The following is a 26,167-nucleotide window of genomic DNA, read 5'->3' as shown; positions in this document are numbered from 1 at the left end:
ATAATTGTTAAGTCTATAAAATATCAGACAATGCTGAAAAATCTATCTAAAGTTTACAGAGACAGTCCAAAATCCAAAAATATTCATCTGAATAATCACATAAGACTAACAAAAACTGCAAATATTTACATTTAAGAACTTTTGAAATTTCTTTCTTGAAAAAATATAAATTTTTGCTGCTGATCGATTTTCTGTTGCTTGACTAATCCATTAATTGATTAACGCACATTGAGCTCTAATTAATCTGACCTAGCCCTTGTCTTCTGCTTTTACAGGATGCCAGCATACTAGATCAATCACTCTTATAATAAAAAGAAGTGGAAGGATTTTGGATTTGTGAGGGTAATTTAATCTCACCAGCGACTAGTTAAGTCAACCAGGATCTACGCACTCCCATCCAAACTGACTGCCTGTAAGGCGGCAGCTCAGAGAGGCCAAACTTCCTCAGCCAGACACTGTTGGGAAGTACAGTTAGCGAATAAAACACACACCAGCTCCAGCCAAGACTTTTGACCTGTCAAAGCACCTCGTAATGTTCTTACTGACCTCACAGCAACAAAAAGAGCAACTCTTCGCATTACAGCAGTCTCAGGCGAGCATTAGAGGGCTGCGCCGACCAGGAAGTTAAGAGGCTGGTGGCAGGGGGCAGAAGCAACCGAGTTTAAGTGAATTAAGAAAACTAAGTCGTGTTTAGCCCCGGCATGAGTCCATCTCTCCTTGTTGGAGGGCATGGTGCCTGGGCTGCCACCTCGTAATAGCATTAAACACCTCCCAAAGTGATGTTTGGGAGGGAGTAGGCTGCAACCCAACGGCTGCGAAAGGGACGCTCACAAAAGAGGACTGCACTTGGACTCGGAACAAAAAATGGTTTGGGAGGAAGGGGTGGGGGGAATTAAAGAGGGGTTTGCAGGAGTGATAAAGAGAAGACAGGAGGCATAGAGGAGCTGTGGCAGGTGGAGGGAGGTTGATTAATGACAGGTCTTTTTGCCTCCCCCCTGCTGTCCTACAGTACTTCCTTCAGGGACCCCACAGACCTCCTCCAGCATCCTGCTCCGAAGCCCTCCGTGAGATCTCCAGTCTGGGTCCATCCATCAACACGCTCCTATCCTGAATGCATGGAGGCACAACATAGGACCCCACTCCCCTTTGTAGTAACCCTAACTCAGCCTGTTAACACAGCCTCTGTCTGCTCTCTGTCTCTTCTGCAACTAATGATTATTTTCATTTTGTACAATCACAAGTCAAAATTATACAAAACATTAAAAATAAGCTAATTCTCCCATTTAAGTAGGGCTTGCTATGAGTTTATGTTTTTGTTTCTAGCGCTGATACGAGTTTCAGTACTTTTTTCACACGTTTCTTCAACATGGTTTTTATACAAAACCCTCTTTTCATTTGTCAAAAGAGTGACAACTCTAAAATTGTAAAATGTTTTCAAAACACAAGCAACAAAAATATGATTGAAATAAGAAACTCATATCAGAAAGTAGTTTGTACTTCACAACTTTCAATACTCTTTTTCTATAGACACATGTTGGTTGAAACCAAAAAAGCACTGTGGTTATATAACCTACATTTCAAAAGCTGGAAACAGGAAATGTTTGGTCTTTTTCCTTTGTAAATGACAAACAATTAATCATCACAAAAACTGTTGACAAATGATTTTCTGTCCATCAACCAACTGACTAATCATTCAAACTCACTCACACTGTGCTGCTCTATTTCGGCCTTGTATATAGAAAGTCAATTTATGGAGTTATGAAGAATGAATGGATGGTGCTTCTTTAAAGCAACATACACACTGAAAATGAATGGCTAAAGCACTTCCTGGAACCACAGTAGGGGTGGTCATGTTATCATGTACATATGTCAGTACACATTTCTGTTTATACTGTACTCTGTCAGGGTGGCTAAACAGGGTACGTAGTCATCAGGCCATGGCCGTTCTCTTTGATGTGAGTACAAAAGCTGCCTAGCGGATGTCAGCGAGCCCCCACCTCCACCAACTCTGCCAAACACCCCCCCCCACATCCCAGCGGCCAATCCTCTCCTCTGACTGAGCAACACACACAAACAGAGACGCAAAGAGCTGAGCATAAGTATCTGGATCACACAAATTAATTCTATTTTTTGACGGCAGACAGACGGGTCTGCCGGACGGCCCGTCGCTAATCTGCCACCTCCCCTCTTCCTCCTCCCACCACAACCACCACCACCACCACCTATAATCCCTGATAGACAGACAGACAGCAAGAAAGAAAGTGTAGGACAGTGAGAGAGAGAGAGAGAGAGAGAGAGAGGGGGAGGGACACTTGCATAATGGTGAAAATAGGCTTGATCTTATGCCCGTGCCTGAAATGAAATGGACTGCCCACTGGCTAAATAAACACTTGTTGGCCACTTTGCTAATGCTACTCAACACAATGGAAGACGGATGATGTTTCATTCACTCTCTTGGCTGCCTTGTTTGATTTGCTGGCACAGCACAGTGTATATAGCAGAAGTAATAATAAACTTTGCAGTCCAGTGAAAGCTGCAGCAGGGTAGGTCTCACTCAAGTCTCGTTAGGTGACAGAAGACACGACTGCAAACATGTTTCGACTGAGAAAACACACAGTGAGAGCAATATTTCTTCCAATTAAGCGTAACTTGACTTGTAATTTAGCCCAATCTCCTGTGGGTTTGTATGTGACCCAGCCACAGTAGTGAAAGGGGAGTGGACATAAAGATGAGGTGTATGAGTGTGTGTCTTGTGTGCTACAATATGTGCTTTGTATTCATTGCAGATAACAGGAGGCCATTGGAGGAGAGAAAACAGCAGCCATTGATTTTGTGTGCTGGGCAGGCGTTTCTCCATTCCAGAGTCTGGTCGATACACACACCCTGAGAGCAGGGAGCACCGGGAGGGTGAGGGGGTTATACACCACTCTGGACACTGCATACACACACATAAACACAAACACATGTATGGGCAGCAGAGAGTGGACACACGCTCTGTCAGGTAATCACAGCTATCTTATTACCTGCCGGCACACACACACACACACACACACACACACACACACACACACACACGCGATCAGAGGCAAATACCCCCACTTTGCAAACACAGGTCTGAATGAAAGCAAAATGAACAAATGGACTCAATAAGGCAATTTCTTTACGGTGAGTAGGACAGAAGAGGGTGGGGGTATGTTTCAGCATTAAATCCTTTATCAAGTAGCTGGCAAATCAAACATTGATTTCCATGAGCCACTGTGCCGGAGGCAATAAGGATCTCCCTCTTCAACCGAGGCAGTGCAGGCCACACACACACACACACACACACACACACACACACACACACACACACATCAATAAGTACACAAACACTCCAACAGCCGTCACTAAATGAACTTTATGTCGAATAGTAATTGCTGCAATTTGAATAGGAAAAACATTTGCAAGGCTATTCTGTTTGTTATTGGCCTGGTTTGGAGCCAGAGGGAAACACAGGTCAGCTTTGATCAAAGATACACTGCCCGGGCTGGACAAGTGGCCATTAGAGGGGCACACTGACAAATATGAGTTCAACTCATGTCTATGTTTAAAGAGAGACAGAAAAGAAGGCTTCAGTTGAGCTTTACTGGTATTGTTGTGTCATATCAATACTTTAATCAGTGCCCTATGAAAACAATCTTTGAAATCAAATCTTTAGTCATCCAAAGAGTTAAGAATTTTACAAACTCATTTAACTGCACTAACTTGTTATAAAGTGCTCGTTATTTAATGAATACCATCTGTTCATGAGTAGGTCATTAGCATAATTGACCACCCTTAAATTTTATAAGGCTACCTGTTCCCCTACCGAAAGAATGGTTTGACATGACGTTAGATGTCAAAAACGTCTCCCTAAAGCAAAGAAAACATAGATGGGAGGCAGTCAAGGGGACATGACGTATATAGACAGACGGACAAAGTACATCCATTAAAGGGGATGTTACACTGCTGGGTGCAAAGGAGGACTCTCCTGTGGATGGATTTGCATAAAGACCCTGAGGCAGTGTACTACAAACTGAATTGTATAAGTTGTCCTACCAATATATACAACCTTGGAAGTAAGAAAACTTCAACGCAACTGTTGGCGTTTTGCTACATATCTTACATACCTGCAGATCAGTGGAATAGTGTGAAACCATTGGCAGGAAAGGAAAACACTAGGTCATTCTCAAACCAGCTTGCTCCCATTGAAATTAAACTGTTGTGACATTTTAAGCTGTTAGCTGAGAAACAGTCAGAGATGGAGGATGACAAACAGGCACACACACAGGAACACAGACACATATGCATGTAAAAGATACACGCACAGGGAAGCAAAATGGAAAAACAGGCTCAGGAAATTGGCCAGTTCCTGTATAAGAGAGGTAGAGAAGGAGAGAGAGAGGGGGGTCGAATGGAAGAAAACATGAGGGAGAGAAAGACTAAGAGAAAAAGACAGACAAAGTGTCTTATGTAACTTTGGTGTCCCTGTTATTTTGTTTTTCACACACACAGACAAGTCACATTTTCAGGAGATCCGATCATTTTAAAGTGTAGTTTCACATACATATCACATGTTTGATCATTTGTGAGACTATTTACACATTCAGACCAAAAGATGCATTGGTGTGAATAATCAGGCATTGATTGGGAAGCATCTATTGTAAGTCATTTTGCCATGAATATACTGATTAATCTACTTCAGTAGTAAATGAAAAAAATACTCAAAATAGTGCAAATTAGCATAATGGCCCGCCCTCAAAAATGGAGACCGCCTCCATTCATAACCTTCTGGATCAGAAATGCAATGATGAAAATAAAAGAGAAGAAAGAGAAGTGTAGCAGGAATCAATTATAAATGGCTGATCTGAGTCACAAAAAAATTTCATTCAGAAAAAACAGGAACAAAGCCACTAAAAGGTGGATGACTACCAACATTTTAATAATTCATTCATTGTACGGAATGTATGTCTACAAGGGATTGTTTTTAGCGATTAAACAATTAATCGATTAATCAAACTTTTATTATTATTATAATTAACAAACTATTGTGTGTAATGAATCAATCGTTTGAGTCATTTTTCAAAGCAAAAATGCTTTTCTTTGTCTTATATGGTATTTTGGTAAATATCTTAACATCCCTTTGGGCTTTGTGAACTAAGATTTTATGGGCAAAATAAAATACTTGATCAGTTGAGAAAATAGCCAGCTGAATAATTGGTAGTTGCAAGACTAGGATGATTAGTCAAAATGTGGATCATTTCAGCAATAACTGCTTGTTGTTTTAGTGTTTCACAGCATTTGTGAGGGTGTAACAGTATTATGTCTTCATTCCAATCTTGTCTTTAAAAAAAAACAGAAAATAACAACAACAAAATTCTGTTAATGTTTGGTTTTCCTGCTGTACCAACAGTATAAAAAACATAACCAATTTTGCATGAGGTTAGAAATCTAATGTGCCCTTGTGCATGTTATTTATGTAAATGTGTATGTGTTTGGTGTGTGTGTACCCAAAACCATCCTCATTGCCTCAACAGAGTAAACTTTAACCTCTGAGGCCCACGGAGCAGAACAGATGACTCTGGCTGTAATCTGAGTCTTTTGGTTTCCACTCTAACATGAAACCAGACAGACACCTGATTCTCACTGATGCATGTGGACACAGAGACATACACAAAACACACACAGACACGGAGACACACAGTCAGAAACACCTGTTCAACCGACACAAACACACACTTAAGACACACGTGGGACACAAACAATTCAACAAGCACATAAAGGTGCTTTCAGGGACTTACAAAACACAGATTTAAGTGACTCTGGTATCCTCATACACACGCAGTTCTCACTTCAAACCAGCATTTCTCAACATGAGCAGCAGATATTACTATGACTCCGTCTATTGTATCTGCTGCAGTGGGCGAGGATGTGTGTGTGTGAGCGTGTGTCTGGAGAGAGTAACAAAAGATACACAGCAAGTATGCAATGCTCATGTTTCTCTAGCAGTCATTTGTCTTTGTCAATGGACGGAGTCAAAAAGAAAAAAACAAACACGCGCATAGAAGAAGTCTGCTCATCAGGGACCCCAAATCTGGACACATCACACATAAACACCAGGATGAACCTCGATATACCAACTGTACTAACTGAAATGCATCCATAGTTTTTGGTCAGGATCTTAGAGTTTATTACTTCTTTACCAAATAATTCCTGAACTCAATCATAAGTTTAACTGAAAAGTCCAGCTTGCAATAATCTATATTTTTGTCATCATCAACAAATCCCAAAAAAGACAAAAACCAACAATGTATTAGTACATTTTTCAATATTTTCCAACGTCCATATCCTATCTGTGGCATGTAGTTTCATTTCATTTTAAAAGGCACTGTAGTTTTTAGCAAACGTCACTCAAGCAGGAGTAAAACAAAATGCATTTCTTGGACATATTTTTTTTTAATGGATTAACACACATTTGGTGCTCTGAGTATTCATAGCAGCAGGGTGGTGTAATGGTGTGACTCATTGATGTGTTTTTAATACATTTTGGACAACAATGGAACTCTAGGCGTTTGGCTAAACAGGCAATACTTATGGGATCAATTCTTCGTTGGTTTTTGTATTTCTATGGGATTCGTGGACAGTATGAAAAATATACAATATATCCAGACTCATCTTTAAATATTAATCAATGTAAGGTATTAAAAATAATTTTAAAAAAAAACCTCAAGTATCAAAACAAGGCGTACATGTGTAATCAGTCCTGAGGTGGAAATGGACAAGGACAAATGAGGAGGTGGGGTGGACAGATTAGGTGAAGGTTTTCCTCTGACACATTCATTCATTATGAATGGACTGAAGCTAATAGAAGGAACCTATCAACAGTATAAATGGGTGTGCATGTATGTAAGAGTGTCCTTTTTTCACAGTTCATTAAGAGGAGCCACTTCACCACTGGCTGTTGTGAATGGGGGTGCAGCAGCTCCGAGCTCATTGTGGATCCACTAATCCTTCACTTATCTGAACTACGTCAATACTGCCGCTGGCCCCCGCCTTCCCCACCATTCTCTCGCTTTCTCTCTCTCTGTGCTTCTTCTCCTCAATTTTCTCCCCCAGCCCTCCTCTCCCTCACCTTTCCCGCCCTGCAGCTCTCTCATTCCAGCTTTGTTCCCCCGCTCCAGCCCCCCCAAGGTGCTGCTTGAAATCCATCCTATCTCTTTTCCCTCCACTGGACAAAACAGAAAGGGTACAAGGAGTAATAAGACAGAGCAGCAGGGGTGGGATGGCTCTAGTAAGGTTATTAAGCATCACACACAAACACACGGTGTGCCACAGGGCCGCTGAGGTGAGGCCCCTGGGGTGTTAGGGGCCATTTCTTGTTTGTGTGTGTGTGTATGTGTTGAGAAGGCACTTTATGTGTTCATGCTGCGAGGGGGTGAACGATGAGGCCACCCACCTTTTCCTGGAACTAACAAACTAGTGTTCGCTTGATATTGTTTTCTCAAGGCCAAAGGTAATATCCACTACTATATCTTTTTGACTGATGCTGTCGATATTCAGTGTTTTGTTCCGTTAGTCAATATATTGAAATTGAATCATATTCACGCTGAAGAATCCAAATTCTGCGGGTCCTCTAAAACTGTGTTCTAAGAAAGGAGAGGCCTCTTCAGACCTTATTTAGGCCTTTGTGTAATAGCAAAACTCTCCACTGAAACCTAAACAAATGCAATTCATTTAAGTGGGTTAACAGCTGCTTGAGGCAGAGTGAGACATGTTTCATTGCAAGTTTTACAGACTGTCAGACCCTGTAGTCGGTTGAGTAAAAAACTCCCACATCAAGCTGTAAAGAGTCCTTTGGTTTCCTTTCTCAAATAAAAGAATAAAAGTATATACTGTACATGGAAATTATTAATGGAATCAGATCCAAAAGCTGCATTAGACTGACCTGGACTAACTGTGGTTAGGGAGAACAGGGGAGAGGGGAGGTGAGGTCCAATTGTAACTAGCTCTATCTTTACAACAATAAGGATAAAGGCTCTTTAAACAGGATTTGGCCTGACCCACCACTCTATAGCTGGGAGCTGATACAGCAGTGCACAGCCAGTGGTGGATCATTTTTCATCTCCAAATCTGCTTTGGCATGGTCAGGAGTGCCAGTGTGAGTGTGTGCATGGCTAGGAGGGGAAGCATGGCACACATGCAAAACACAGAGGGAGGGGCTGCCAGCCATGGTGCATTGTGGTCCATCTCTTGTGGTTTTTATTGGTGCTATTCTGACAACACAAGGCTGGGTCTTCCCTCACTGCTCAGCTGAGCAATCAGGTCACCCCATCTTGACAGACACAAACACACGCGCACACACACGCGCACACACACACACACACACACACACACACAGACGTAAACACATAGAGACACACACGGACACACTCATGCATAGACACACAGTACATGCCGCCTGCAGCTGTTGCCAATGATGTCAGTCCTGATTTGGCCAAACTAGCCTTTTGTTTCACAGCATGAACACAGAAGAGAGGAGGAGGCTTCATTTGGCAGTACAGCAAGAGTTTTGCTGTCTCTAACATTGTTTGGATTAAGGATTAGCTACTGGTTGCTGACAGGAAAGTCTGAAAGCAAAGCAAAAGACATTTTTTTTATAGTTTAAAAAATGTAAAATAACTTCAGTCAATCAATCAATTTATCGTCTAAATCCTTTATCAAGCAAAAACACTGTGCATTCTCTGGTTGTGTGAGCATTTGCTTTTTTAAATTATTATGATGGAAATAAATATATTTGGGTTAGGGACTTCAAATAATCCGAAGATTAACATTTTAGGATATAGCTATATGCGTTTTTGTGTAAACAACACTTGAAGAAATTTGCTGTAAAAGCAGCACCTCATAATCAATTATATGTTTCAGATATATTTAGATATAGAGTGGTGTAATCCAAGTTATAAAAACGGTAAAAGTGAATAGAAGGAACAACAGAATCATTTTACACCAACTTCAGTGCACTAAATTGTCAAAAAACAAGCTAATATAAAAAGCTACAAGCTCTTGATAATTGCCAGCCTCCGCAGCAGGTTACTGACACCTTGCTGTAATGAGTTGTTTATAAACTTGAAAAGTATGAAACTGATTTTGTATAACACAAAGTTAGAGACCGCTGCTCTAGTCAAACGCCCCCCCCTTTCTTCAACACAAACACACACACACACACACACACACACACACACACACACACACACACCACATAAACACTATCCGCCTCCAACCCCCTGATGTCTGTTGGCAGAATTGTCTGAGGAGCTTAATTGGTACTTTCTCATTTCTTCCTCTTTCTCACTCTCTCTCCCTCTAACTATGTCACTCTCATTCAGTTGTGTGTGCGTGTGCACATGTGTATATGTCTGTTACAGAGTAGAAAAAGCACTGTGCTTTCATGGCAAGAGGACAAGAGCGTGGGTGCCACTAAATGAAACAGAGGCCGAAGCAACAGCACACTCTGTGGCAATGTGATTGGGCGAGCCAACTCGGTTAACCAAATCTTGGAATGAGCCTCGATTGAACAAAGCGCATGCCACAAACACACGCACGCTAACGCACGCAGAGATACACACGCAAGTTGTCCTGGTGCCCAGGCAGCTTTTCCTGCTGCCGATAATGAGGAGGTTTGGAGATGTGCATTTGTTTGTGCAGATCTAAAACACACACTTTAATGGCTAACTCGATGGCTTGCACAGTCTGCCAATCACACACCAGTTTCCTGTCAACAAAATCAGCATTCTGCTTACTTTCACATTTGTGTACAGTAGCTTTTATTACTGCACACTCAGAAACACACACACACACACACACACACACACACACACACACACATATCACACCTGCTGACATCAGATACAAACATAGGATGAGACACTCTTCTACTGAGCTATTATGCTGTCAGTGACATTTTCGAATATAATCCTACTTCTCCTGACATTTCAAGCAGTGGCTGGTTACAGTACACACTTGCTGTACACACAGCCTGCCTCTACATCTGAGATGTGTGTCGTGGAAGCCTGGCAGCCAGAGCTGCTTGTTGGAGCAATGATTTGATTAGGTTTGCGCTGATTACAGTCTTGTTGGTTACAATGTACGGCTCTATCAGAGGGAGGGAGGGAGGGAGAGGGAGTGATTGAGAGCGGGATTGTCAGTTTGTCAAGCTGTCAAGAGCAATGGTGTATTGTACTTTTGTGTTTAGCCGAGGTGTGCGTGAGTAGCCGAGCTGAGACTCAAAATGAATCAGCTGATATCAAAGAGTACCAGTGAGGATATTAATACAAATCTGTTAGCAGTTATCAGCACTCAGGAGAGTGATACGATGCTGTGCATGAACTGGCCCCTTTGAATTGGATCACGGCGAAAGGGAAAGGAGCAGTACATCTGAACGGCTCCCATTTCACAAACAACACTATCGCAGACAAACACTTTTAACGGCAAGAGCGTTGTCTTGGCATTATGTTCGAGAGCTGTAGACCTTGCAGCACAGTGGCACAGCAGCTCAACCGTGGTGTGTAATATTGGCTGAGAACAAATAATCTCAAAAGCCTCAAATGCCCTCTGCCTTTGTAAGCTTTATGAAATATTAACCAAATTAATCTACAGTCTTTTTTTTCCCAGAGAACATACTGTACTGCAACTGATTCCCTGTAAACCAACAATCATTCCTGAGATTAATTCTAAGAAACACAGCAATATTTTTGATCTCTGAAAGCCAGGGACAAGGTGTAATTATTCTCTTCCATATATTATGTTTTCTATTAATTAGGTCTGTGCCAGTGAACGCTGCTTGTTGAAGTGACAGCCACAGAGCCACAGGCGTCTCTCAGCACGGCTTTATTCCTAACAGCAAGTGTGCCGAGTGGAACGCGTTATTATAACATTATGGGGCTTAACAGATAGTAGTACAGCATCTGATCGGAGGTCAGATTTGTGTTGTGCCTTGTGAGGATATTTTTAAAGACTGATATGATACCCTGTGTAGTAAAGCAATTTCTAGAGGCCTCAAGGCAGAACAAAAGGGCAGAGTTCACTGAGAGCAGAAAGAGCTTCACTCAAAACATGCGACCGGAAAATGAGGGCCGCAAAGTAAAATAGAAAATCATTTGAAGGGATTTTATAGATTGCAGATTTAATGTCCGTCTGATGGGAAAAAAAGAGAGAGAGATCAGAATTAATCCTCTTAGCCGTTTGTTTGGTAATCTGATTTAGTCTGATTTTAAGGCTGCTATCTCTGGTTGTGGTTACTGATGCTGTCTCTGTCCCTCCTTCTCCTCTGGTATACTAGGGTTTGGACTCGACACATAAACAAAATATGGATATATGTAAGTCCCTCGTTCACCAAATCCAGCAATGTTTCTGCTTATGAAATGATTCCCCACTCTGACATCGCTCCAGAGAAGCACACTACGGCTGTCCCTGCTCCAAATAAATGACCTACTTTGCACATTAACACACATTTACATGCAGGCAAATTCCAGGGCAGCTTCATAGTTTCTGTTCCCGGCTCAGACTCTTCTCTCTTTAAGCGCGATGCGGCTCTCGTCCAATTCTTAGAAAACGCAGCTTTTTTTTTCTAATTCTCCTGCCATCTTTGAGGGGATCACTTTGGCAGCCCGGCTGAGTGGGGACAGGTTAAACCATATTTCCTTTCAACCTAACTGGAAAATAGGTGCATAATGTGCGCCACGGCTTCTAGCAGAGTTGTGCTTTTGTCATGCGAGCGTGTTAAAGGAAGGTGAGGCTGGCACAGAGGCCCACCTAAGGTGCTCCCGGCTCAGGCAGAGCTATTTCCAGACCACCAGCCCCTCCCGTCTCCTCCACCTCCACCTCTGGTGGGGAAACCACACCACTGCACAGGCCCCAGTCACAGACATGACTCAAGAATGGATCCATTATTCACACAAGCTGTTAGGGGACTGGCACATGAGGGTGGGATGTGGTAGCGGGACACGAATGCTCACTTTTACTTAACTTAGAACTGCTCAAGCAAGCAAAATACATAATGGGAGTATTTTTAACAAAAGAAAACAGGTAGTGCCGCATTCTATGTATCATTAGACAAGTACGGTGGAATAATGTCAGATAAATATCCACAATGTGATTTGATTAATGTAATTGTAATGAGTAAGTAATTGCAACAACAGAATACATTTGCCACGGTGTCCATGTGCATGCTCACTGCTGAAATTATATGTGTGAACTATCAGGGGCCATGTGACTGTATATGCATGCTAAGACACACAATATAAAGCAGAGCAACACAATAGTGCAATGGAAGTCAACACAGCTTTAGACACACACGTCATATCAAGTTCAGTGAACGCTTGACAGCACAACGCAGCTCCACACAACTCGAAGTGGATGAATGTGTAAGTGTTCTCCCTCTCTCTCTTTCTCAAACACACACACACACACACACACACACACACACACACACACACACACACACACACACAGAGGCCAGATTGTACACAAGTTTGCTCATGGACCATGATAAGAAAATGTGGTAAATGCGTAATCTGATATGCATGACTTGAGGTTTCTCTCTGCCTTTCTTTTCCTCTTGGAAATCGCAGGTTGCATCCATAATTTACACCAGCCTCCGTCTGTTTCTCTCTTTTCCACTCTGCTCCCTCCCTATTTTTTCTCCCTCCATCTCCTCTTCTCTCTCCTGGCAATCTGGCTTTTGCAGCTTTGCTCATTAGCATATTGCAGAATGTGCAGATGCCACCAAAAATTATTCACCTTCCAGCGCTTTGATGCCGTTTCGCATGTATACAAACTACACTGTCAACATTTTGCACAGCCTGCCAAACAAAAGCAGAGGGACAAGGTCTCCTTTTACTCAAATGCGTTGAGGCCATAATGCAACGTTCTTTTGTCTGATGGTTCCTCATATTCTCATTCACCCCAATTACATCATCCATCACTTCAGCCAAAGGTTTTTGACACTGTGATGACAGTTGATGGAGTGTTTCTTCTCAGTCAAGGTTTAAATGCTTAACACTTAATATTCATGCAGTCCCAGGGATAACTGAATACATAATATTCATGCTGTTCAAAGGCTAATTGAACACAGTATTCATGCATGTTTTTGCATTAAATGGAGGCTTGTCCTGCAGGTTATGCAAGCAAATGATTGGAGGATGGGATATGGGTTTTTAGCAGTTGTCCTCTTTAAGATTGATATTGGTGCTGATGGAGGCAGATCAATAGCCATACATGGTAACTCACCATTAGCTCCACACTGCTAACACTGCTGTTCAGGTTTCCAAACCCTAGGGGCAGTTTGAAGCAGAGCCAGATAGGTATCACCACTGAGGTATACATGCAAGAATGTGGTCTTGTAAACATCTTTAGAATGGATGTTTCTCAATCGACCACATCAGAGGAAGAACACTGACATTGTGAAGCACAGACCGACTTGGCATCACAACTTGTTTGGGATCTTGTGACTGACTGCCCTGTTACCTGACAAGCACCAGCTGTCTGCCATGCAAAGAGGAAATGCCATCACCCACAAAATCCAATCCCTATCATGTAAATCATCACGTAACCATATGCTTTCATTCAAAACAATAGCGCTCAACCTCTCATGGCGATTAACTCAGCATGTTCTGACGTGTATGTGGTCCATTATTGTTCTCTCAAAGCCTTTGGAAAATAAGACAAAGTGTAGTATCAATTTCAGTATCACAGAAAATAAAAGGACTTTTCTTCACATACGATTTGAGTTTAAGTCTTTGTGCCCTAAAAGTCTGTATGTTCTTTTGCTCCTCTGAATCAAAACATATTCTGTTTTCAGTTCATTCTCAAAAGCACACTGTCTTCTGACTCAGTTACTGTATAACATGATCACCAGTGCATTCTGGACTACAAAACGCCTGTGTGTATAGTGGCTGGTATGACACAACAAAAGACAAACTCCAAACTGCAGCCGTCCTATCTTGTTGGCAACCTACACTGAAGCATATCTCTATCACCGTACGAACTGATGGAAAACTGTTGGTATGAAGGCATGGGTGATAAATCAGGATCCTTACCAGTGTGGATGAGGACGTTCCTGTGTTTCCTATCAGGTAAAATCGGTTTCTTAATCCTCATCAATCACAGAGTCTAAAATGAAACAAAACAGAATGCAATGCACATCAGGGAGTGTGACAAAACACAATCTGCTTTTTAGTGATAGAAAAACAAGACTTAGGTGGCAACATTTATCGAGATGTAATAAAGCACCCTGTCGTGCATCTGACAGATTGGAAGCACATAACAAGGACTGACAGAGCTGGAGAGAATGTGCATCTCTAATCCCCGCCAAATATGAAAGATAAAATACTTAAATGACAAATACAAGTTGATTTCTCTTCATCTTTGTGAGTGTTTTGCGCCACTCTAGTTGCAGAAGCAGCTGTCTTTGAACTCTCCAGGCTCTAATCTTGGAGGAATATTTCTTCTCTGCTTCTGGCTCCTCTCTAACTACGATGTGCAGATCTCCTAATGGGACGACCACTCACTGACTATTAATGCGCTAGCTTACTTTACAGGACTGTAGTTTTAACTCAGTTATTTCTGTGCTTGAAACTCCCCCATAATTTCATTAATATTCTGTTAGACTGCTTCCCAAAACTGTCTGGCTTACAATTTTTTCCACATGTGTACTCGTACAGTAGGCGGAAAGAAGACTTGAGCTATCTTCACAGGCTACAGATTGCCCCACATTTAATTACTGTTAACACGCAAGCTAAATACGCCTCCATGATTTATTCATTTCCCCCCATATTTGAGTCAAATTAAATTAGTCATATGAGTTTAATTAACTAAATATGATCTGATATTGTAATTTCACACTTGGATATGGGATACAGTGAAGGGTACTTGAGCACAAAGAAACCATGGTAAACCAGTGCTCATTAGAGGCTCTTATATGTAGTCATGTTGGCATTACCAACAGCAGCATTAGCTGAATGACTGCTCCTAATCATGGTTTACACACTGGGAGGTTACCTTTATTCCTAAAGAACTGGGATCTCTCCGCTCACACCATTATTCACTGCTCCTATTAATCATCGAACCGTAGCTAATACAAGTAACTCCCCTCATATTTTCTGGGACCTGTGCTCTGTTCATTATTGTTACTGAAGACCACACAACTGCAAGTGGGGAAAATAATAGTTTACTCCTCCAGTTTACTTCATCTGCCCACGGACAGAGTTTTGGTTTTATTTGCCCATGTTTTAAGATATCCGTCTCTGAGATATCTTGAGCTAACGCCCTTTTATGCACTTTTATTATAATATTATTTAAACATGCTTGAGAGAAATATTGCAGTGTATTCCTAAAACACTGTATGCTTTATATTCAACCATTTGTATGTGCTTGTGTCAGAGAAGGTCATCCTTTTGCAGCGAATCAAAGATGCTCACATTGACTGATATACACTCACCTGTTTTCCTATTCAATTGCACCAGGCAATTTCTATACCCATGTGTCTTTAGTTGACTGAGTAGTTCTAAAGCACAATCTCTAATGCTGGTGTTATTTCCCACTCATACAAATGCTCCATCATGGCACTAAATGAGCTGCAGTGAGTGATATAAAAAAGCACACGGTAATTTACTGATCCCTGGTAATGAAACATGAGGCCGGTGTGGCATGTTTTTTCACTCTCACCGAGAGAAAATATGGCTGCTGAGAGCTACGCCGGCTTGCAAAATACTGTCACACTGCCTCACGACACAGGCAGAATTATCAGAGAAAAACAAATGGAGGCATTGATTCACTAGTTGTTTATTTACAGCCCTCTCCGGAGAAGAAATAAATTCCCCTGTTGAGGCTTTGTTTCCCCATCATACGACACAACGGGATGCATGAGAAGAGGGGTGAGCAGGCCACACACACACACACACACACACACACACAGACAGACAGAAACACACAATACAAATGTAAGCATGCACGCGCAAACACACACGCAAACGTCTTACATCTGGATTAATCTCCAACGGGCGTCATCACAGATGCCATTAAACGTAGCAGAAGGCGAGAATCATGCAGGAAAGACGCTGCCATCTGAATAATTTATTCAGAGGCTCATCTTGTCTCACACCAGGGGGATTTCTGCTTTCAATTTACACTGTTCTCCTCCCCATATTCAAATCCGGGAGCAGATTTGTTGTGATTGGCACACGGAAGGTCAACGTTAGCAAGCTAGCGTCGAGGCTGTCCTCAGTGGGCTGGTATGCTGGTCTATTAGCACACTAGGGTAGTGTGTGTATGTGTGCGTGTGGCAGTCTTTGTTTACCTCAGTGTGCGCTGGGTGACACTGGAGAATAGGCCCGTGGAGCGCAGAGACAGCAGTGTGTGTCTGAGCTTATTAGGCTGCTTTCCAAGGACACAGGAGGCTCTAGACATTACACTGGCTGGGGAAAAAACACTATTGCTAATCATAGCAGGAAGATGTTAGGACTGCAGACACAGAGCGAGGGGCAGACACAAAGTACAAGAGAAGGAAGGGAGGATGAGAGGAGAGTTAGAGGAAGGAGGGAGAGCGCGGGATGAAGTCATGGCTCTCATGCATGTCCTCACTCTGGGTGTCACACTGGGACTGAGAAGAGGACGGAGAACGTCTCGGTAAGGCACGGGTCATCTGTAACAAGATGAGCTGCCATTAGCCAAAAGGCACACGGAGCATCTGACAAGCATGGGAGACAAAAAAAACCACTCTCTCAGAGTGACAAACTGTATTTTCAAGTCTTCTGTTTGAAATTTCCAGCATTGGAAGGCAGCACAAAGGATCTGTTTTGTTGTTTTATGCTGTCGTACGATTCCTTGGGGAAAGGATCAGTCTATCTCACTTTGCACAAGACGTAGGTGGCGTAGAGACAGACAACATATTCGAGACGGGAAGGCTGTTTGTCTAAAGACGCTTGCTCTGTTAGAGAGAAGCTTCTCATTTTCTGAACTGTAATCCAAACTTTAAAACAAAAAAAAAACGACTTACGAGGTTGCTCGGGGGGAAACTGTGCTTACCAAGCAAAATGCCCTTGTCATTTCCAGTAGTAAATTGGTATGTGCTAGCTAGCGCTGATGACAGGACTTGGCTGATTCTGCCTTTATAGGCATGAATGGCCCTGTAGTAGCCGGGCACTGTGCAGCGGTTCAACAAGGCCTCTTTAACCAGCTGAATGACAGGCAAGCAGACGGGCGATGAGCCAACCACAGACATTCAGCTCTGGCTGCTGTAATGATGCCAATTCAGCCAGACCAGGGAGACCACGTGACGAGGGCAGGAAGAGAGTGAAAGAGGCGAGTCGAAAATCTATGAGCGCATCAACAGTTAGGTCACCAGGCTGTGTCTTTCTTCTCTTCTGAGTATCCCACCTCTCATATGTCTCCAATTTTTCACAATTGTCTAGCGGCCCTCTTATGTTTTCTCTTTAAACAATTTTGTTGTCTTTGCTGTTACCGTGGGGAGTCCATGAATGTGTGGCTTGTTGCCTTGTTAAGCCTTAAATGTCAGTGTCCACAGCCCTGAGCTTTGCGTCAGAAGCCCTTTGCACCCTCCCGCCTTGTGGAAATCTCTGTGCAAACTGAGGGGAAACTAGGCACCAGTATGACACAGCATGGAGGAATGCACCAGCGGATGTGGCTCTCTCTCCCTCTCTTTCTCCATCTCAGTCAACCCCTGTCTCCTCCTCCTCCTCCTCCTCCTCCCCCCCTCCCACTGTGGGCAGATCCATATGCACCCAGTAATTATCAAGGTTATTTTCTCCAGAGAGCCAAATCCCTGTTTATGGGCATTAGCGTGTGTCACAGGGCCCTGGCTGTCAACCCACAGGACGCTGACTCTGTAGACAACCCCTAAGAAAATCTCAGCTCCACTGACACTGCGGTTGCCAGACCTTGCAGTTGCTTCGCTTTTTACTCCCATTTAAGAAAAAAAAAAAACATTTAGGATTTTCGGTAGCAGAGTCATGACCTCAAGTGAGACAGCAAAATGATGTTTCGTGTGAGCTTCCACCTCAGCTCTTGCCAAAAACCAAGGAGTTATTTCTGGAAACCACCAACTTAACCAAGAGTATGCTGTAGCAAAGAGAACAATTAATACTCAGACACTACACCCAAAAAAAATAGCAGAATATTTAACTAAAATCAGTGTTATTAAATTATCGCAGACATGAGGGCAAAGAGTGTTTTATGTTCGTTCTACTGAACTGTTAAAAAAAAAAAAAGGAGATAATTTTCTACTATGATTGGTTTAATTCAGTCCCTTCCCAGAGCCAGACACCCTGGAGAATTGCGACCTGGGCTACAGCACACATTTCCTTTTGGCAGTGGCTACACAGGAAGTGAAGACTGTGAAAGGCCAGTGGTTAACAAGCCCTGTAAAAAAAACACTAACCAATCCAACAAGCTAGGTATTGTACCAGTTAATTAGAGGCAAACAGGAGGCAACTTTGTCTTCTGAATGGGATTCAGAGGTGGCTTGTTCTACAGTAGGCTTGTCAGCAAACAAGAGCCTGGAGCAGCCTGAATTACAAGCTCAAAAGTAAATCTACGTGTAACAAACTGTTAGCCAGGGTCAGCAGTGCATGTGTGCGCACACACACACACACACACACACACACACACACACACACACACACACACACACACACACATCAAAATCGACTGCTCCCTTCACAAAAGCTGCTTCCTCTCTGTTTCATCACGCAGACCGGGCTTTGTTAGTGTGCGGAAATGCCTCCAGAGGGAATGAAAATACTGGCAAGTCCCTGCAGCTCTTTTCTGGAGAGAGACGGGTCCTGCAGCTGCAACTTCATACACACACGCACGCAACCACACACATATATGCCAAGTGCCCATGTAGGTTGAGGGATCAGGTTACGTACAGAGATAACCGTGTTAACCTAAAGAACATAAACACCGGTGTGTGGTTACATGGCTGTCAGAGGAAGCTAACACTGACAGTACAGAATCTAAAGTTGGACTAATGTTGTCACGGCTGCCACAAAATTATAGGCAACGTCACTGTGAAAGCTCATACTGCTGCTAAAATCAGGGGTTTTCCAGCCTGGGAATTACATTTGGAGAATTAAGTGACCGTGCTTCCTAGATTAATTAAATCAAACAAGTATTGTTGTCTCGTTGAGAGATCCCACAAACCAGTCAGAGAAAGGTCAAGAAAAGCTGAGATGTCCGAAGGAACTTTTAGTACCTCACTACCCATCTCTCCATTTTCCACTCAATTATCCCATTCAGGGCTGCACACTTTCACATGTTCCAGCAGTTTAGAGTCCCCAGTTCACCCAAGCTGCATGAAAACCAGAGCACCCAGAGAAAACACATGCTCAGACTAGGAGAACGTGCAAAGTTTACACAGGCCACAGCAGCCTTGTGGGCGAAAACCCTCGACCATCATGGTAACCACTGAGCCACTGTGCAGCCCTGTGCCTTACTAATGCTCTTAATTTTTTTTTATATTCCATTACCTCACTCGATGGCCATCTTGGTTGGTGAAAAAACATGTGTTTGTAATCAGACGACAGCCCTCCCAACAACAGATGATTGCAATCAAAGAGTCAATGGCCTGCACTTAAGGCAAAAATACACCATATGAGTAAGAAACCAAAGCCTGTGATTTAAAAGTCCAAACATCTTGGATGATCTATTGGCATAAATTAAATATAATATTCATAAGTATGTTTTCATTAGTGTATAATCCTGAAGAATCCAGAGAAGGAATTGTTGTTTTTATTACCTTAGAATCAGCCATCTATATCTACAGACTCTGCAGGTTGCCGACCATTGAGTCCGCAATGTTTGTACATGAGCCCAGAAGAGACAAACCAAACACTGGGTCTAGATAAGGTCGTTTGTGTTTTTAACACAGGTTGTGTAATCGTATAAAATAGTTATTGCTTCACGCTTGGAAGTGCAGACACTGAAATCATCCACATGCTTCATGCTAATCCATTCTCTTCAGTATGTTAAATGATAGCAGCCAACAGCCATTATGACTACCATTATCCTAAATAAGAGGTCAAACCTTTTAGTAAACAGTTGTCACCTGTATGTTGTTTTATCCTGCAATGTTCACTATAAACATTAAATATCTTTCATATACACTGAACAGACCAGCGAGGTTGATTTGGGAGACTATTTCGGGTGAGCAACCACTGCACACAGTGAATTTCAGCTCTACACCGTCTCCCACACTCACATTCAGTTGACCCAGGAACTTTAAAACAGTGTGCTATTTTTATTTAATATTTCATGTAAATTGTACCTCCTACACAAAACTCACAGACTCGGCCGCCTACCAACATGTTCTTTCATTACAGCTGCTACAAGTTTTCTGAGATGATACTTCTGTCAGTCAACACTGTGCTTACAGTATGCTAAAGATACATTCTGGTTGTCATATGCTTAACTAAAACACAGTATCTACTAAATGATAGCATACATGAGTCTTATTTATTTCCTTCACATTTCAATGCCTTACTTTGTAATCTGTGATGTGAAAACATCAGGTTTCCACACAGTCTGTGCGTCCTGCTCATACATAGGTCAGTTATAAAATTCCGGTGCACCCCAGTGGTGTGTGGTCATTTAGAGACTTGGTTTGTGCTGATATCAATGCAAAAACACACATCATTATGGATGAGTCCTTCTCCTCCTGCACGCTCTGCAGTCGCGACCACTTGCCTAAACCAAGCGCAGCATATTCCAACATGTTTTAGTGTTTTTCTTTCTGAAGAGCTGTCGCTACAGCTGCACTTGTTGCCATCTCCAACGTGTTATTCCTCCGTGCTGGTGGGCGTTCTTCTATCTATGGCATTTAATGGCAGACAACAATACTTGTAGGTGTACATGCTGGCTCGTCAGGTCCAGAGGAACTGCATCCCCGGTACCTATGTTACTGTCGGCAAACAAGTGCCATCAAGTTTTCAGAACTTTGGCACAGACTTTCTTGTAATATAAGCATTAAAAACTAATTCACTGGGGACATATGAGTATCTACAATGTTTATGATCTCATCACTTAACAGACAAGCTGTGCAACACACTGATTTCCCAAAAGTGTGTTCCTTTAACAGCAGAAAGGTGGACTTCTGACCAAACAACTAACTGAAATACTGTCTTACCATGAAAGTATCAGAGGAAAGCAGATTCGAGATGTACTGACAGAGTGGAGGAGCTTTCAAGACAGCTGCTCGAGTTTCTCTCTGTCACTCTCTCTCTCTCTCTCTGTCTCTCTCTCTCTCGCTCTCTCTCACACACACACCCATGCAAACGTACACACTCCACTCCCTCTCTCCTTTTTAGCCAGTGACAGCAGGCACCCAGCGATGACATGAGGAGTGTCTCTGGCAGCCAGTAAGGCAGCACTAAACAGACAGAAATATCTGCTCTGACAGACGGACAGACCGTCACCCACTATGACATGCATGCAGCTGTCACTAAGCTTACCACTCCTCTTCCCAAGCCTCTGGTTTGATTTGCCTTTATGCAATTCTCTCCCCACTCCGAACAGTGTTTCCCTCATCTTTTTCCTTTCTTACAGCTATCATATACTAAATTAAAAAGCTACATTGTACTTGGCTCTGTTTGGCTCGTGGCCAGAGAGGAGGAGGTAGAGGGCGGAGGGGAGGAAGGAGGTTCGGCTTTCATGAGGCCAACTGTTGAGCACACCGCCATCCTCCACTTGATCAGCATTGGCCTGCACAGGTCTAGCTCTTTGCCTCTTTTCATTTGCTCTTGTTCTTTTGCTCGTTCTTTTGCACAAGACTGTTCTCCCTCTCTCTGTCTGTTTAGCTCTCTCTTTCTCAGCCACAGCCGGTCTCAATTAGGAGGGTCAGGGAGCGGAGTGGAGAATAACTCAGGCTCTGGTATCTGGAGCTGGAAGGACCCAAAGATCAGCAGCAATAAGAAACCACTGCTATAACGTGCTGCGCCAAAAACTGGGCTGTGGCTGCCTGTGTGTTTGCATGGTTGTGTGTGTCCTGCATAAATCTACTCTGTGTCAACAGGTTGTCATTGACCTCTGACCTCCATATTTAAACAGACATGAATATGACAGAACTGCTAATGTTGTGAATTGCGCGGAGCTGTCCTCTTCCAGGAACGTAGGTCTGTTTGCTGCTCAGTTTAAAGACTGTGGGTTTAAAACAATGGAAAATCAGTCGCACACTCAATGCGCAAGCAGGCACACCCACGCACCAGATCTTCGCCCCATGTAGAGAGCTACTTTAATTGCTTTGTTTCAATGGTCCCCTCTGAGTGGGAGAGAAGCTGGGGGCTGCAGTTTACAAGACACATCTGCAGGTGTTGCATTTCAAACTGAGAAACTCAAGCTGTGAGAAAAAAACACATACACTAACACAGGCACACAGATAGAGGGATACAGAGATTGTCTCTTTCTCTCTCACATACACACACTGCAGGTGCAGCACTGTTCAGTACCTTCCTCCACGGTATCGAGCCTGAAAATGCTGGCACATCTGAGCATCTGAGCAAGGTGAAATTGAAAATCTCTTAACATCTGTGTCTCTTTCTATAAAAATACTGACTTTAATGTGAGACAACGCAAAATATATGACAAGACCAAGCTGAGGCGCAGTATATTGAGCACAGACGTGTCAAATCGAGAGAAAGAATGTGCTTATCAATGGGGCTCCTGCAATGTGGCTGACGCTTCCCAGTAGGCATTTCACACTAAAAGTCTGCCAGAGCCATAAATACCACCAACTAATGTGGCTTAGGGTCATGAAGGTTTTAGATAACTTCTCTATGGCCAGTGCACTTTGTGAAAAACTACTTTACTTTGTTGCCACACAGCCAGTGGTACACATCATCTCCCCCCATAGACTCCGTAGAAAATAGCTCGTTCAGAACTACTTTCGCCCGTTTAATTCGAAAACCTCTCGGAGCAGTGTCTCTATGAGAATCAAATCTGTTTGTTATAGCTGAGAGTGGAGTAGTTTGGAGGATCTTGGGTAGCGTGTCTCCTAATTCACAGAAAGAAAGAGCAATCAGCTAAGCTTCAGATGGCATCCGACAGATTCAATCTCTCTTTTTTCTTTCTCTTTTTTTTTCAAGCATCTCCATTGTAATGTTCCCACACACTGGCGTGCACGCCGCATTGCACACATTTCTGATAATCTATGCAAATAGGCCACAGATGGACAAGAATGTATCTAATTGAGAAACATATGTGTGGCACTTATAAAAATAATAATTCTTACATCTCCCTTTGCTTTTTGTCCTCATCCTATTTCTGTCATCCTTCATTCATTAAGAGTTACGTGTTACTGTGATGCTGGCGCCTTGCCACACCGTTTTGTGAAATTATTCAAATGAGGACAGCATGTTTCTTTTGTTTACTGCCTTGAATGGCAACACAGAGACAAGGTTGGAGTATTCAGGAACGCCATTTCTCACTCTCGCGCTACAACTACCACCTCCTTCTCCCCGACCCCCCCTTGCCTCTGTGACTCCTGCTGCAGCATTGGAGGAACGTCCCAGGCATTACGAGAAGCCATTAATGAGTGTGTGGCGTGGCGTGTTGTGATGCGCGGCATATTACAGCCATTCATCAGAGCCAGGAGACACTTGACAGGCGGACAGCCAACAGGTTGTGTAATCATATAACACAGCCATGTCAGGCCTGCCACGGCTCCGTGTCCCATTCAGGCCTCTAATGTTATTTTCCTCTGGGTAATTGACGACGCCAGACAGAGACCCAGTGATGGATAACATCATGGACCAACCGGCGCATAAAAGATGGCGGCCTACTGGAGTGATATCATTTTAGATTACATCAACATTTGGAGATATTTGAAGGAAAATTACGGTTTATTATAACTTGGGTCTTATTTTGGTTGTTTTGGCCACTATATCTATTGGTAATGATAACTTTGTACTCATTTTGGTAATTGCTGAGATCTGGGAACATGACGATATCATTGCACAAGAAAATGTTTAGAACGGACAGTTTGGATGATAATTTATTCTTTCCTTTGTTTTGTCTTCCAATTAAATTTGGTTAGCCTGGGGGTTTGTTTACATCCTGAATGATCATCTGACTGCTCCTGTTTCTTGTCCCATCTGACTTATTTTTAGTAGATCTCATCAATACAATGTTACTTTTGTGAAAAAGCAAGAAAAAGCAAGAAACCACAGCCAGGGTAACACTTTCCTGATGCCTCCTGATCTATTTCAGTTGTACACCAACCCCATGTATATTACTTATTAGGTTTAATGAGTCATATTTGTGTGAACGAAGAAAAAAAAAAGAATCTAAATCTATTAAAGAAAACCATTATAAGAGATGAATCTAAGTTATTACATTAATTATGTCAAAACATGACAAAGTAAGTGTTACTCTGGTAATTATAGTGTACTGAGAATGCCATCTGACACTGAGGAATGTGTTGCAAATATTCCAACTCCTCAGTACAACACAACTCTCAGCTGCATCAGAGAAGAAGAGGTGGCCCTAAGGCAGTGTTAGACGTTGTTAAGGATAGCAAGTATCCTCACACAACCTGTTCTGCTCTGTCCCTAAGCTGGAAAAGAGAAGACAATGTTCTCTCTCATCCTCCCACTCTCACCACTTTATACCTCTGCTTGTTTGTAAGATGCCTCTTGCAGCAACAATCCAAAAAAGGCCAGCTTGTGTATGTGAAAAATGGGCTATGAGACGATAACCACAATGAATATAACCAGCAAGGATAAAAATACATATTCCTGTCGTTTGAATATCATCAGTCTCCTAAGCTGCAGCGCCCTGAGGTGAAACTCCTTAGAGAATGAGTCTTGATTAGACTCATATTCTGCTTCGTTCTGTCTTCGTCTATGTCTCTCACCCGCTCTCTGCCACAAACATACCAATAATATAACAATATCTACATACACGCAGTAGTTCTTATGCCCTTCTATCCACCATATGAATAGATTTACCTCAGAAAAACCTCTGCGGAAGAAAAAGATGGAAAGACAGGAGGGGCAGAAGAGGAATGAACAAAACGGAAGAGGGTGTTGGACGCAAAATGGAGGGAAAGATATAGACATAAATGAAAAAGACGGCTGGAAATGGGATGCTAATTTCCATGGTGTGAGCTAATCCCTCGGAGCTGCAACATCCTTTGCAGACAACACACCAAAGGAGCATAACCCAGCTGGAACATGCTCAGACTACATCAACAACATCCACTAATTTGAAAAAACTACGTGCACATACACAACAATGACAAGTCTGTCCACGCTACATTTTTCAGATAGTCTCAATTGGTTTCAACGGTAACTGTTGAGCTGCAATGTGCATGTCAGCTACAGGGGCTAAGTGCATAGGCTCCGTAGCTAAGCCATAACCCTTACATGCAGAACTATAAATTTCACCTTGAGTGTGGACACAACACATCGAAGGAATCCACCCAGCCCGTACACACTCGCTCACACACTCTTCCTCTCTCCTCAATCTCAACTCCATCGCCTCACAACGGCCACAGTGTTCAGTGTCAACAGTGGTCACACTATGTGGTGCTAACATTAAAAATGCATCCAATTAAAGCTGCAGGGGAAAATACTCCTCTGTAAACGGCAACAGTCTGTAACATGTTTGCAGCGATGATAGGCTTTCTAAACAAATTAAGCCAGAGGAGCTCTACATTACTCATCCTGGCTGGCTGTCTGGCCAAATTCTACCTCAATTGCACAGTTGTTTGATCAACTGTTGGTGCGCTGTGTACGTGTTAATGTGAGAGAAGGAGAAAAAAAAAACAGATATGAGTCCATCGATACCAGGCAAGATGAACACAGTACGACAGCAGCAGAGAAACACAGTAAAACTTGTCTTCCTATACTTTCATATGTCTGCAGTCATGTGCTGTCACATTCTGCAGCTCTGTTCTGTCGGCTGGCAGTGTCTCTCTTTCTTTCACTGTGCATTACTTGTCACTCCGCCGATGGTCGGCACGCGTGTATTTCTGTGTGTGTGTGTGTGTGTTAAACCTGTCGCTTTCTGTGCTCTGACGTCTGTGTGCTTATCGCTTTGGCTGATCCCCGCTAGTCGTGCATGTGTGTACAGTATCTGTGTC

At 42.8% G+C, this 26,167-nt stretch overlaps 1 protein-coding gene across 5 annotated transcripts in view; it reads right to left on the bottom strand.

Annotated features, from left to right (window-relative positions):
• zmiz1a (zinc finger, MIZ-type containing 1a) overlaps positions 1 to 26,167 on the bottom strand; it is a 98,728-nt gene that overhangs the window by 47,606 nt on the left and 24,955 nt on the right. For 3 of the 5 annotated variants that reach the window (XM_051426997.1, XM_051426952.1, XM_051426986.1), the window contains exon 3: positions 14,112 to 14,184. The exons of the other annotated variants lie outside the window; for them this stretch is intronic. The gene's annotated coding sequence lies outside the window, so the exon portion shown is untranslated. The remainder of the gene's footprint in view (positions 1 to 14,111; positions 14,185 to 26,167) is intronic. 5 annotated transcript variants of the gene reach the window in all.

This window comes from Dicentrarchus labrax, unplaced genomic scaffold (assembly GCF_905237075.1).
Source record: "Dicentrarchus labrax unplaced genomic scaffold, dlabrax2021, whole genome shotgun sequence".
Classification (NCBI taxonomy): Eukaryota; Metazoa; Chordata; class Actinopteri; family Moronidae; genus Dicentrarchus; species Dicentrarchus labrax.
This window is presented reverse-complemented; position numbering and strand designations above follow the sequence as displayed.